Source organism: Pyxicephalus adspersus, chromosome 1 (genome assembly GCF_032062135.1).
Source record: "Pyxicephalus adspersus chromosome 1, UCB_Pads_2.0, whole genome shotgun sequence".
Classification (NCBI taxonomy): Eukaryota; Metazoa; Chordata; class Amphibia; order Anura; family Pyxicephalidae; genus Pyxicephalus; species Pyxicephalus adspersus.
This window is the reverse complement of record NC_092858.1, coordinates 97,462,644-97,471,474: the sequence shown is the minus strand read 5'-3', so window position 1 is coordinate 97,471,474 and position 8,831 is coordinate 97,462,644. Positions and strand designations below refer to the sequence as shown.

At 39.1% G+C, this 8,831-nt stretch overlaps 1 protein-coding gene across 3 annotated transcripts in view; it reads left to right on the top strand.

Moving 5' to 3' along the window:
- Positions 1-481: 481 nt before the first annotated feature.
- The window catches only part of MAP7D1 (MAP7 domain containing 1), a 60,132-nt gene continuing 51,782 nt past the window's right edge, over positions 482-8,831 (top strand). The window contains exon 1 of one of the 3 annotated variants that reach the window (XM_072419845.1): positions 482-870. The gene's annotated coding sequence lies outside the window, so the exon portion shown is untranslated. The remainder of the gene's footprint in view (positions 871-8,831) is intronic. The other 2 variants (XM_072419862.1, XM_072419854.1) reach the window with 2 other exon arrangements.

Here is an 8,831-nt window from a genome sequence, read left to right as displayed (position 1 = left end):
AAGGTGACTACACATCATTGGAGAATTATACTGACACCAGCAGTGGAGTCACTGATGAAGCCACGTGCTGCATGACGTCACCTCCCCTTCCTACCCAGCCAGGGGCACTGCTGGGGGCTGAATGATGCGGCCTTTGTGGAGGCCTGCATCCTCTGCACTGGGCTGGGTGTCTCCACACTGAATGAGTCACCATCTGCGCTTCCCAATTCTGAAAGAATGCAACTTTCCTTAGATAGTCTCAACACGCTGACAGGCTCAACCATTCCCCAGAGAAGGGGGGTTTATAATCTCAGTGCTCATTGCTTCGTGGTTTTAACAACAATTGGAGTTAGAGACATTGATTTATAAAGAATGTAAGCTCGGTTGAATGTTTGCGTGGCTGGATTGTGTTATAGAGGATGAAAGCTTTATTGATTGTGGATAGAAAGGCGGTATCCCCCCCTGTGGACGCACTTGGTACATTCCCTATGTTAGAGGTTACACTGTCTGTACAATAGCATTTCCATCAGCTGCTCTCCTCCTATGTTTGCACAGTGATTGGGAAGTTTTACTTGTGATCCATTCTGGGGGAGAGCAGCCCCAACAAAGGAGCAGGGGCCATCTCTAGACGATCTAACCTTCATTGGAAAGCAATAAATCTCAGCAGAGTCTGGGTGGGGGCTGGACATTATTCTTCCCTCCTTGGTGATGAAGGCTTTTTTTCCTAACTGCCCCTAGGAATGAGACTGCACCAGAGGAGCAAATCTAAGCCCTGATATTAAACCCACACCTGGACCACAGAGCTAGCACTCTAAGAAAACTCTGATCTCTGCCTGATTTTATTATTGGAGGACATGGACAAGCAGACCACACCAGAGGAGCACACACAAGGTAACCCTTCAATAGATCCAAGTAGCTTGCATGTATTTATTCAGCAGTGCCATGTGTAGAGTTTGGGCTGTGGCCAGTCACTTGCTAGAAATCAGTGTTCCTCAATGCAGAAGAACTGATTATTAATAGTTACTTTTTTTTGCATGTGTGTATTAGGAGGATCTTTTTATCTGGCTTTTATATTTCAGTGTTGGAGATTGTGGTTGACATTTGGCTCACCATGCATGTGATCATCACTGGTGCATCTTGATGAAATTGTGCAGAGCTATGGCATATGCCAGCCCACTCCCTACACAGGCAGGCAGCCTGGGTGAGGTCACTGGTAGAGAATAGTGTATATATAGCTCTGTGCCCCTAATAACACATAGATTCCTATACCGGACACTAAATATGTGTTCTCTTCTTCTGCCTCTAAGCATACAATGTTCCAGATAGTCATCATGGAGGAAGACTACACAATAGAGTGATTCAGGCGAAGGGGGGCTCAATCCCTCTTTCCCCTCCTCACAACCAACAGGCTTTGAAAGAAGATATACTTTGTGTGTCTCACCCTGTAGCTGCTACAGGATCTGAATCTCAATGCCCATACATCTCAGAGATTGGTCTTCTTACAACTTTTCAAGTCTTTTGGCTGGTTTGTAGGTTTAATAGGAAACCTATAATTGGAGAAAATTAATTGGCACAGTAAATAATAGTGATGTATGTCGGAATGTCTTGGTTGCGTAACTTGGTGCTAAATATACCAGTAGACTTGTGACTTCTGGTTCCTGTGGTTTCAGCAGAATCCATTGACATCTCCTTCACAGGGAAACGGCTATTGTCTTGGTTGGAATTGTTTGGCCTTTGTTCCATATGTTAATAAATCAGTATATAACATTTTCATACATCATACAAAAACTGCATAGCATGTGCACGGAAATGTGAAGAAGAATCAAAGATTGAACATCTACTGGTCATCTGCTGGCTGTGGTCAGGCCTAAAGGAGACCATATGTAGATAGCAAGATGTCCAACACTTGGTGATAACTGTATTCCATATGCACTGGAACAGTTGATGAACATGATCTAGGCAAAAACATGAATGGACCAGACTGGAAATGTTAAAATGATCCTGCAATCTTCTTTCATGACCTTGCTAGAAACTGTACGTACAGCTGAAAATGTTTGTTTTTGGATAAATCAGGAAAGAAGTAAAATGCCTGTTTGGATTATTTCTGCAGTCTCAGTGCCACTATAGAGATTTTCCTTTACTTCCTCTCCTTAAAAGACAACAAATGAGAAGAAATCTTCCCAAAAACGGAGTAATTTCCATTTTCGACAGATGTCACCGCAGCATTTGTCATATTTATTTAATAATTAATTATTAATATTATTTATAATTTAATTTCTGATATGGTTTACTCTTTCTTCTTTTTCTGATGAAAACATCACAACCAACCAAAACAAACAAAGAAAACATTTACACACATGTTAAACTTTTTGATCTTGTGTTTGAACCTACACCGGTGGACTACCTATACTTATCCATTTGGTTTATGGTTGAGATGCCATATGTATGCATACCATGTGTCTCAATATTTTGAAGTGCAATCCTAACCACTTCTTTGCAACACTATGAGGCTGATGTTCAAAGGTGACCTAAGGTATTCCAGGAGCTGTAGAAAAATAATGTACTATCTCCACCATGTTATGATTTCACTGATAATGTGTCCAGCACAAAATAATTGCTGGCATCAGCACAAGAAACATTTCTTTGCTAAGTTTATTCAGCAAATTGTACGGATATCCTTTCATCAAGTGTTTGTTTGTTTGTTAAAGGGCAAAGATAAAGCCAAACCTTATTCCCATCCTCCTTGGTGATGCACTTAATTTTCACCTTTTTATTGGGTAATGTTTAAAGTGTTAAACAGATCTGTTCATCCAAACTGCAAGATGTAAATACAAAAGTTCTTCATGATGGTGTGATAAATGATTTGCTGTTGTCATGATAGAATTCTGATATGTGTAGTTTTACAACATTTTAGTTAGCCAAAATGATGACCACCATATTGGCTTGAATCTAGTAGATGTTCCTCGACAGATCTGAAAAAGTTTTAACAATAAATGCACATATAAATATATATATATATATATATATAATATATATATATATATATATATATATATATATATATATGTATATATAGATAGATATTGTAACCAGACAGCCGTGGAGCTAGATGAATCCAGAGGATGTTCGCCAATTCCTATTTCGATTGTCAGTGGATGCTCAGTAGTAAGTACACCGCTGTGAAAATTGAAAAAATAAGCATAGAGATAGTACACCTATCTTCTCTGTACTTTTTATGCATGTCTTGTGGATTGTAGTTCAGGAAGCAAAGGGGAAATGACCCAATACAGGCTACCCGCTACTCACCCACTACTTACCCCCTCAGATGGTCTGTGTAAATCTGGCCACAGTGGGTTACTAAGAATTCAGTTTAAGATGAACTGAGGGAATTTTACTGATGCTCGAACAGTTTCTGTGTTTCCTTGTTAGCATTATTGGCTTACTGATTGCTTACAAATGCTATTTAATGTAATGTAATTACTATGATGAGACTTTAGTGGGATGTTATTGGGAGCACATCAGCTAAACATCTTTATGTGCAAGATATTCTTTTCAGTCCCAGTAATTCCTGTTTCTTTCTTTAGATATTCATTAGTGTTAGGGTTGCTGTGGTCTATTTCATGTAATAGCCTTGCCACTTTTTTTCTTTGTGATGAGAAATATCTATATTTAGATGTATTTTCTCCTATGTAGTGCTGTCCAATATATAACTTGATTTTCCTCACTCTGCTGTTAATGCATCATTTATGTATATTTAAAAAAGTGTTTCAGTGGTTGAACAATATAGCTGCATTGTAGCAGAGCTCAAATAAGCAAAGTTTAACTCTTTGCCGACATCTTTCTTGAATTCTTTTTTTCAGCCATTACTTTAACACCTAGCAAAGTCAGTTTTCTGGCCATGTGAGAAAAGTGAAGTCAGTGGAGTTTCATCAGCCAGAAAAGATTTCTGGATTTATTTACACAGATTCATCTAACTTTAAGTTAAATTATTAGAGTATGATGGATACTAGTGGCTTCTTTTTCAGATGCAATGCTCTTTGGGCCAAGGAGGAAGCCTTTTCTCTACATGCTTTGTGATGGCCCTTAATTGGCTTCTGAAGACTCCTTGTGTGACTTCGAGGGTTGCCAAACTTCTCGTACTTTTGCTTCCTTATCCAGCTGGCCTTTTCTAAACCCTACAACAGATTTCAAGTAGCTTACTGGGAACAGAACACAAAAGTATAAATGGCACCTCTCTGTTGTACTAGGTACTGCGTAGTTTGTACATTATCATGCATGACTTGATGAAGTGACCGCACAGAAGGCTGGTTTGCCAAAAGGGGCCTGGCAAATCTGAAAGCGGACATTGAATACTGATGGAACCTGTAGCTGTGGACCTTAAGTTATCTAGGATGAGCTTTTTAGATCTTTTTGACTTTTAACTTACACAAGCTATCACCATGAGGGTATATGTTCTTTGACTGTAGTGTTACAATTTCTACAATAGCCAAAGTTTTACTGGTAGTGTTATGCTGGCCATATACTGGTGGATAGATGGACAGCCAGGTAACATCTCCTAGATATCAATCATTTACCGGGTTACTACCTAATTGATGCTGCCCATGTTCTCTGAACACCCATACCTGGGAGCTCTCCCCCAACTAAGTAATATTATTAGTTGTCAGAGCAGGATGGGCATCAAATGGGAATTCATGATCTATACAGGACGGATCAAACATTGGTCTGGAATTGGATTTTATGTTTATAAAAAATCTAATAAAACTTTAATTATTCTATATTCTTAGAGTTTTGAGCAGTATATAACCAGCATTACTTTTTCTACGATAGCCAACTGTTTTTTTCTGACATTGAACCTCTGCTGAAGATATCTTTCAATACACTGCTCAAATCCATTAAGATTACAGGTATTTGCACAATGACAGCACGTTGTCTTTACTTTTTGCGTGTAGGTAAATTGCCACTTTGTAAACAGTTGCTAAAAGGATGCTATATTTCATTTTGTTTTAAAAGAATAAAAGATACCCACTTTATGTACATGTGTCCAGAATTTAAAAAATGTTTACTCAGTCTGTGTGCTTAGTCTGGGTTTCTGCTCTGTGCTTTTGCTATTCAAATAAGCTGTTACATCACCATTAAATTTCATCCTTAGGATGGCAATAAATGTCACTGGCAGGTTTGCACTGCATTAGTCATTCTGATTGAAACATTCTGATTCTTTTTTCTAGTATAAAGGACCCTAAAATTAATGTGGTAGATAGGATACAACAGTTAATGTGTGTTTATGTAGCTGCCACATAAACTCCTGGCAAGAATATGAAGCATGATGTCATATTGTGGGGAGAAATCCAAATTTCTACATTTAAAATACAAATAAATACTCCAATGTGACAGCCTAAACAAGTACCAAACATGCATACTATGTGATACATAGGACTAAAAAAAAAACCTCTTTTTGTTTTCCATGACTGAGCCAAACCCTCCTTCATTTGTGTCTCACGTTCTCCCCCTCCCAGACACTGCAGATTACAGTGGAACGCTATCGGTAACAGAGGCAGAGCTGTCAATGCAAAACGCAGCTGGCAAGACTAGGTGTAGCCAGGTACGATGTGGATAGCCATGTCCTGAAACCTCTTCTTACCCCCATTGTAGTGCAAGCAGGACCCACTACTTTTACACCTCCCATCATATTGAGGGCTGTAAATCACAGTTATGGGAGACACGATGGCATCTTAACTGGGCCAGGAAGGAATGGAAGCTGTGATGGAAAAAAGGAAAGGATTGGGGTATTGCTTGACAGCTTAAACAAAGTACAGTTATCATGTTCCCTCTCCTGAATTTAAGTAACCTACCTTCTCCCTTCATTAAAATCATACATACCAGAATCACAGTGTTTCCTTCTGAATCTTTTTTTACATCCTGCGCATTAAAGAAACATAGACTTCAATGGAGTGGGTAGATGGTCTACCTATTCGATAGAAGTCTAAGGATTTTAACTATGCAAGCTCCACTGGAATTAAACAACGAGGGAAGTCAATGCTGCTGGGAAATACTGGGGTATCTGTAAGAATGATTATTGTGACAGTGAAGGGCGGGTTACGTTAGGTTGGCCAACATTAGCCTGAAAAGTGAGGTGTGGTGTACTAGCATTAATGGCACCCTAGAACCTAGTTCATGTGGCCTTTTGCAAAATTCAGTCCTATTCATATTTTCCGTGGATTGCAAATCATGGAATATTCTTGTTTGTGAAAATTATGGAGGCAGCTAGATCCAGCTCACCCTGTAAATAACCATATGCTTACACCTCTAAAACAGGAAGAACAAATGGCAGGCTAGGACATTGTAATCTGTGATTTTTACGTTAATGTAGGTGGTGTTAATGTTTTCCTTATGTGACTGGTTTATTTTGGCCTTAAAACCCCTGGTTACATCCCCACACGTAGCATGCACTTATATGCCCTTAAGCAGGATAAACTGCAGACAGATATCCAATGTCATCTTTGCCATGCATAACATTCCTCTAGATGTCAGCTGTCTGATTTCTAGGGGCAATAGTGGACTTTATATAATCAACGCACACCCCTTATTTGATATTTAATATTTCATTTCACTTCTGTTATGTGCTCAATGTTTGATCATGATCAGTCAGTACTAAAAAAAAAAAATATGTTGAATAAATGAGTTGTAATGGGATGTGCATCAAAATCTGCCTTGACAGCATAAAACGTGCAGTGTGATTATAAGCACTTAGTGGCACTTTCATGTCACCCAGCAGTCAGACATGCTTGAATAAATTTTTCACATTGTGACTTGAACTAGCTACTAATCCACCTAAATACATTTTACAAATGGCCCCTTTTTTATTTATGTGTCTGTGATTTGGGGCTCATTCTTCTGTTGAAGACCTTTGATGGTCAGCAAGATGGCTTGGTGGTTTACACTGTGACCTTGTAGTGCTATACTTCTGGGTTTTTTCCCTATCAGAAATTCTTTGTATGGAGTTTGCATTATTTGTACATTTGTCCAGATCTGTTCCTGGTGCTCTGGTTTCCTCCAGCTATCATTAGGACAGACGGGTAGGTTAGGACTTATTCCAGGCCTCCAGTTTACCGCATGTTCACACACTTCCAACCGTTCCCATTCAATAAAAATTTTTAAGGGCAAGAGTGTAAAATATGAAAATTGAATTCCATTTTTTATCATGGCAAACAATGCAACAATAAAACAAAATGTGTGCTTATCCAAGAAAATTCACTTGTCTCTTTAAGTAGGTTAGTAAACAGTCAACAATGATGGCACTAAGGTATTGAGTTTAGAAAGTAGTGTGTAAACTGTATCACTGTCTGTATTAGTCTGTCATTTGCAATCCCTATTTAATGTACAGCGCTGCGTAATATGTTGGCGCTATATAAATCCTGTTTAATAATAATAATAATAATAATAATAATAATAAACAGATAGTGTAACTGTAAACTGCTGTTCATGTCTTGTGATTTGATTTCCCAGGCTTTCATGCAGAGAACAGAACCATACTAGGAAGAAAAGTTAGTATACAATAGTTTGCCCAGTTATTGTATGTATCATGATGCCATTGGTGTATTTTTGGTTTGTACAAAATGAATCAGGGTTACAGAACTCATCATATGAGAGAGATGTAGGACCTAAAATGAGTTGGAGCTTGACATACTTTCTACTTATATAAATAAGGGCACTCCTTAAACACTGTTAAACAGTTATTCAAGGAAGGAAATTTTCATAACTTGAGTCAAGTATTCATAACTAGGGATGAGCAAGAATGCCTCTGGCATTCTCGCGAAAATTTCCTTGAACTTCTGATGGGTCCTCAAAATTTCGGCGAGCTGATTTCCCGGACCCATCTGAGATTCCAAGAAATCATTACGGGAGGATTCCCAGGGTTGCATTCATTCATGCAGCCCTGGGAATCCTCCTGTGTGCGATCCCCCTAACCTCTAGTGCCCGGGGGATCGCACACAGGAGGATTCCCATGGCTGCATGAATGAATGCAGCCCTGGGAATCCTCGTGTCAGTGTGCGATCCCCGGCACTAGAGTTTAAATAAGGACAAGTCTCCCCATTCAAAACCTCTAGTGCTCTCTGATCAGCTGAGAAAAGGAAAATACTGATGACGCTTGAGCCGTGGCCGCATTCATTAATCAGCACAGCCCGCGGGACTTTTTTATTTTTTAGAAAAGTTCAATCTCGTTTGGGGAATTTACACTGGCCGTCCTCGCTTACAATTTCGGTAAGCGAGAACGGCCGAATTCGCCACAAGATTGAGTTTAAAGATGCTCCTCTTTTATACTGTAGAGGACATGGATCAGTCTACTCCAAACACTTATATAAATTTAACACTAGCCACAGGTTCTAATTCTAGGTAACACATAGGCAGCAGTCTTTAGCTGTCTTTCCTACAACTTGGAGCTCATTATGTGATGTGTTTACTTCTCACAGTCTCATTCAAGCACTTAATCTAGGATGGGATAGGAAAGACTGATCCATCATCCATCTCTCAACCGGAGGAAACTAATGCTTAAATAGGCTGCTATGCATACCTGGTAATGCACAACAAATTGTTGGAAAGACGGGAATTTTTTCTCCTTGGGGTGTATTTGTTGAAACTAGGCACTCCTTAGATTCCACAGTATCGGGGGCTTGGGAAAGTACAAACCAGTAACACATTTAAACCTCTTTTTTCCCCTAATGGGACTCATTTAGACTGACATATAGGGGCATAAAATGAAAATACATCTGAAATACAACAAACAGAAGGGTAACCCAGCTGTGATGTGGAACAAGGTTTTGTAGTCCAATGAAACCCAGCTCCTTTTTTTTTTT